Source organism: Ceratosolen solmsi, unplaced genomic scaffold (assembly GCF_000503995.2).
Source record: "Ceratosolen solmsi marchali unplaced genomic scaffold, CerSol_1.0 scaffold8, whole genome shotgun sequence".
In the NCBI taxonomy this organism is placed as follows: domain Eukaryota; kingdom Metazoa; phylum Arthropoda; class Insecta; order Hymenoptera; family Agaonidae; genus Ceratosolen; species Ceratosolen solmsi.
Window position 1 is genome coordinate 1,328,379 of NW_011948439.1, and position 6,515 is coordinate 1,334,893.

Sequence of the window (6,515 nt, forward strand, 5' to 3'; positions counted from 1 at the left end):
AATATCTGACAAGTAATGTCATGAAAATTGTATTTAAGACTTCAATACTTTCCTGCTCATAATTATTTGTACTAGTGTCATAAAACATCTGGAAAACTCTAGCGGAACGTGCTCATACTCCCAGTGCAGTAGAACCTAATGGGTTTACTGCCGCGAGAACCCCAAAGTAGATTCAGAACGAATATCAGATATGCGTGAAGCATTGAGTATAAATATTTACTGCAACCGAAAACCCGTACGTACTACACATGCAATGACCATACGTGCGCACTCGGCCTTTAAGACAATGCTTGCATTGTTCTTGGCTATGCCACATCTGGTCGATCGTATTGGAAAATTGACCACGCCCAAGCGGACCCTTCTTCTAGCCAAGTCCCAGAGAGGGATGAGGCAACCAAAGAGAGGTGACCAATGGAAAAGGCTCGCCACCTTCCGACACTTTCCCAATTAGCAAATTCGGAACTGAGCCCGGAAGGAAGTGGAAATGAAGGCGTGCATAATCTATTGTGCGACCCAAGATCAACCACTGATTGGTTAATTAATAAAGGAAGAAGGGATCCCTAATGGAGCGGGATCAGTGAATCATTTTAAGAAGGGACTACGTAATGTACCCTCACTTACTCTTTCCAAATACTTCTTACAGTGAAGGATAAGTCACGACCAACTCTCACGGAGGAGGACCGGAGAGATGAGTCGTTTAGCTAGCTGAGTTTTAATAATAAGTTCTTTCCACTATTGTGAATTAGTGTACAGTTGAATTGATCTCATCAAGACTGGATTGCGTGGGACCTGACCACTTGTGGTCTCACTTGGAGACAAGGAAGAACTGAAGGGTTGCAACATTGCAAGGGAACGTAATAACAAGCCATCGAAGAGAGACTGGAAAATCACGATACACTGCAAGTAAGTCCTTACAGCTAGTACTCATTCTTGATTTCTCGGCTTATGTAGAAGACGGACGGATTAACGTCCAACTACGGAAGCTTCCCGGACATACTCTTGAACAAGACCAGCTATAAACGCCACATTGGCTTCTCAATCCCTCCAACTGCAAGTTGTTCCAGCCACAGATGGCGCACAGCTTCGCATAACCTCCATCTCGGCTCTCTTACGACCGATATTTAAAGGCAACTACACACGTATTAAGATAAACACAATAGCATTCCAGTGTTCGATCAGAGCACTACAATCATGATAACCTCTTAGCGATAATATTCAATAGATTATAACCTGCTTCATTCATAGTGAATATATTTCAACACCACAAGATTATAAAGAAATATAAATTTCGTCTGTAATTCACCCTTTTGTAAATCAATTCAAATAAATAGAAATAATAAAGACATGTGTTAATCATTAATCAGTGCATTCACCCTTTACTTGCCCGGCAACCCCACACAACATCTAGTGGGTTTTATTGTTCTAAGTTAATTATTGCACGTTTGGCTGACTAGTCAAATTGTGGGATTATTTTCCAAACAGAGAATATTATCCTTATAATGGTATAATGGTTTTAAACACTAATTATTGAACGATTTCGTTGGTAATTACTGACCTTTTCATTTGTATATTAAATCAAAGAAATACGATATATCCATTAATATTATAACATTGTTTTTCATTGTTTCATTTTTCGAAACACTGTAATTTTGTGTTTAAAAGATTTTATTCTATTTTAATATCATGTACAGGAAACTTACAGTATAAATGAAATATAAAATCAGAATTACAATCAGAAAGAAAATTGCCTTGACGAAATGGGTTACCTCACACTTGTAATTAGCTTATCCATACAAAATATGTCGCTTATTTAAGTCGGTGATTTGGGTAATTGGGTCATCGAACAATTTCATTTGGTTTCAAGTATTAAATTGTTGCTATCATAATTAGAAAATAATTTTACAAAGTATACTAGACATAGAAAACCGATGTGACTTTATTTATTGTCTCGTATCGTTATTTGCTAATATAATTTTTTATATTTTCATTCGATCCTCTTACGCACTGTTACAAGTCCATTGAAGCGTAATATATATATTTTTTTTTTAAATATATCTTTACTTTAAACGTATGCTAGAAACATACAAATCCATTCCAAAATCGTGATTTTAATTATTCACTCAATTACATGACCAATTTTTCTATTTAAATTTCCATTATTATTTATTAAAAGCCTCAATTTGATCGATTTTATCTCGCATTTGTTTTATAGTAAGAACAAAATACGATTAATATCTCTAATTTTATACTTACGTTTTAACAATAGATAAAACTTATAATTTACATAAGTCTTAAAAATATTAATAAGGCATAGATTAATAAGGTAGAAGAATTTTTTTATTTTTCATTACACGTAGAAATTACAAATACACATTGCAAGTAGCAATGAACGTAAGCACACAAGTAGATGTCAATATAAGGAGAGCTAACGGCTACGGTATCTCCAACAAATTTATACAGAAAAACGTAGAGGCTGAGGCGCTTTAAGGAACAGGCAGAGTAAATGTAGAGGTTGTCACTTGATGTTTGGACAAACCACAAAGCCATAGCCTTTAAAAGACTTATAAAAGGTCACGTAAGAGCATCTTGGCGCGGCCCAATATTGGATCACCGATCTGAATCCATGAAATTCCACTTTAGATGTACTTACGGTATTTAACCATCGAGGTTCACTGATCTTGTCGAGTTGTGATAGGTTTTCGCTGATGGTGCACCACCGAGCAGTTATTTGAGGTATGGTAGTGGGTCGTCCCAATTGAGCTTGAGGAGCCACAGTTCCTGTAACATCATTTTTGTCTTAAGCACAATTGGTGAAACAAATCCTAGTGGGTCAATGATTTTTTGCTATTTCGTGTGGACTCCATTTTAATCCGAGGATTTTTGTTGTGCAATCGTCAAGTGTGATCAAGTTGACTCCTAGTCTTGATTTACCTTGATGGCAGTGAGGACTTCTTGTCTAGTTGATTGCCACTTTACTAGTGGGAAACCGCCCGCCATACAAAGATTTTTCAATTGAAGTACAATTTCAGTTAACAACTGCGACGCGTCCGCTCCTCCAAAGATGTCATCGACATAATGGCCACGTGTGATGGATGGCACTGCCAGAGGGAACTTTTCTCCCCTTTCTTCTACCAGTTGAAGTAGTATCCTGACCGCTAAGAATGGGGCAGCTCTCGTCCCATAAGTTACAGTGGTCCAATGAAATGGCACTTCCCTCTTTTCGTTGTCGATGTCGACCCAATGAATTCTTTGCAGATCCCAGTAGTCCTTGTAAACTTTTATTTGCCTATACATTTTTGGTAATGTCTGTGGCAAAGAGGTGTTTGTGTTTGCGTATCCAGCAGCAGATTAGAAACATCAGAGATTTGTCGGTAATTGAAAGGCCTGATATTGACTTGCTCGAGCCAGTGAATACCACGCTTAGCTCGGTTGTTGTGGTGTCTGGTTTAAGCACACCGTGATGTGGGACATAGTAGTGGATTTCACTGGAGAAGCTCGCTTCATGTGATTAAGTTCCTTGTAAATTCCGTCATGAATTGTTGATAGAGTTGACGGTAATTATCGCCCTTCGACAGGCATTTTAAATAAGCTTTGTAAACATTTATGGGCAATGTTGTGCGAATCATCGAGGAGTCTCGTGAGTGAGTTCTCTTAAAATGGTCCTCGCACCACTGTTCATCGGGTATGCATTGGTGATCAACAAACGATTGGTACATTCTCACTCAATTTTTAGTGGGTGGTTGTGTCTGGGTACGGTCTCCCATTATCGTAATTCGTTTTCCATTTTTCAATACCCTCGCTCGAGTCATTATGAATGTAGTTGATTGTTCGAACTTGGGGTAATTGGTGGATTTGCCTAATTATTCTACCTAATGAGTCTTTGCGTTATTTGGTGGACAGTTACGTAGTCCCACGGGTTGTCTTTCAGTTCTAATAATTGCAGCCTTTTTAACAGGTTTTTAGTGTCACGAATGGGATCTCCAAGTGACTCTGTCTCATCACCTCCACTCGTGTATTGGTATTGCACGCACGATCGCGAATTCTCGTATCTTTCCGATGGTCCTTCCCATGCGAGAGCAAGGGAGCCATTTTTAATAGGAATTCGTTCAATTGTTCTTAGTTTTGCTCCTTCTAGGGAGATTCGGAGATATTATGCACCTCACTGAGCCTTTTGTTTTTTTTAAATTACTGATTGGGTTAAGTCGCGGAAGGTTGGCCCAGCTAAGTAATCGCCAGAGAATTTTGGAAGTGAAAAATCTGGAAGACAGGCTACTTCCTTTAGATCTCTCATTGTTGGTAAAACGTCTTCGGACGTTCTCGGTGCTCTAGCTGATGTTTTCAATAACTCCATTAGCTCCCAACGTAGCTTGTCCATTGCTGATTGCACGAGGGAGTAATTTCTGAGTTCTTCCCCTTGCGCATTCTTTGTGAAGTACTCGTGGTGTCTCAAGGATGTCGGCCACGAGGACTCGAGATATACGTGTTCCTTATTAAAGGCCTAGTGAAGATATTCGACATGTTTTCTTGCGCCCTGGACTTCTTTCAAGAAGATAGTCGGATGAGAGGTTGGGAGTATTTGTCCTATCTCCTTGATCGCATGGATGCGATTCAATTGCCCTTGAGCCTTCAAGATCCGTAAGATCCGCGGGCAAACGCACAGCGGTGACGCTGCGAGTCGTGCATTCCTCTCCTTCTGTAGTGATTGGCATGTCAGAGCTCGTGGAATTCTCTGGTTACTTATTCTCGAGGTTTGGCATTTTTCAGCGGGATGATTCTGTATCCAAGAAGAAGAGCCAATCAAGTGCTCAGCAGTGAGAAGATTCGTTGGTGCGAGGTGACGCTCGGCGGGCGCGGTGGGGTGCTCCGTCGATTCCCGTCGATCCGTTGACAATAGTAATTTTTTAACGGTGTAATCTTGGCGTGAGTCGACACGTCCTTCCTTCTGTTAATACTGAAGTAATGCACTAGCTTTACTCATCCGGCACGAAGGACCAAATGTACGGAATTCCAGTCAAAGTGGGAATGAGTGAGAGGGTAATCCCTCAATTCAGTATAAACACATTTGGTTTTCGTAACATTTATTTTGGATTTGAATTATAAATATGTAAATGCGATTCACTGTGGGTAGTGAGGATTGTTGATATTGCACCGCTCCTGATTGGTAGACTGCTTAGAGGGAAAACGTAGGGCCTCGTCCGGAGTATGAATTGCACAGATTCTTCTTGCAGGAGGCTTGGAGAATCAGCGCAGAGCTTCGCCCGGGTATGAAGGGGAAAACGACTCTTCATGATTCACTCAACCAACTGCCCTTGTCTTCGACGCGTGCTGCCTTAAAATATTCGAGAGCGTTTTTCGTTAGTCTGACAACAACGCCTGGGTGTTGCTATGCCGAAGCTTCCCGCCTGATGTCATATTCTCACATCCCGAATGTTCGCAAGCAAAGGCTTTAAAAATCATCGAGAAATTTGGCAGTCAATGTTTACGATATCGCGAGCTTATAACGATTACAAATTTAAAGATTTAAAAATTTCATGTTAAGTGCTCCAATACTGAACAAAATATAACAACACTACTTACTCCTATTATCAATTCCACTATTTTACTTCAATTATAATATCATAATGTTCACATGCAATAATAATTTGAGCAATTAATTTCATTACTATTATTAAAAAATTTCTATAATAAATTATTTTTAAATATATATATATATATATATATATATATATATATATATATATATACCTTATTTTGCACATCAGCGTTTACAGACGTGTGTGTAAGTAAACAACTAGTATTTGTATTATTTATAAATTTAATTTCTTTCTGTTTTTTTTTATATGCATTTCATAAAATGTTTGTTTTTAGACTTTTAAACTTGATACATACATTTCTTATTCTTAAAGTTAACAGAAACTTGAGTTTCTATCAATACATATAATTTAATTATCGATACTGATAACGTAACTATATATGATATAATAGATAACATAGCGATTTAATGAAGTAATGATATTATCTGCAAATAAAATTATTTTACTTTCAATATGGAATAGTGAAGAATATTTAATAAGAATAGTAAATAATTGAGCGTTAGAAATTTCAAATGGACTGGAATTATAGATCATCACATCATTTTAGAAATGTGTTCAACGCTATCTAACGAATGCATTGTGTGCTTCATTGTTCACAAGCAATCGAATTTAGTAATATTTAATTTTATGAAATTAGAAAAATTTAATTTTTACGAGCTAAATTTTTTTAATTTTTTTTCCCCGAGTATAAAAGTTTATTTTCATACATTCAATAATATAAGTATTAATATTTGGATAAATAATTTTGCTATTTGAACATCATTTTGAAAAGCTAAATTAAATATTATAATCAATGAAGCAAATGAGCTGTGAAATAACAACTAACTAAGAAAAAATTAATCGAAATAAAACTAGTATACTATGTCTGTCAAAAATTAAATAAAATACAAAGACTCTTATATAAAGGTCTATGACTATATA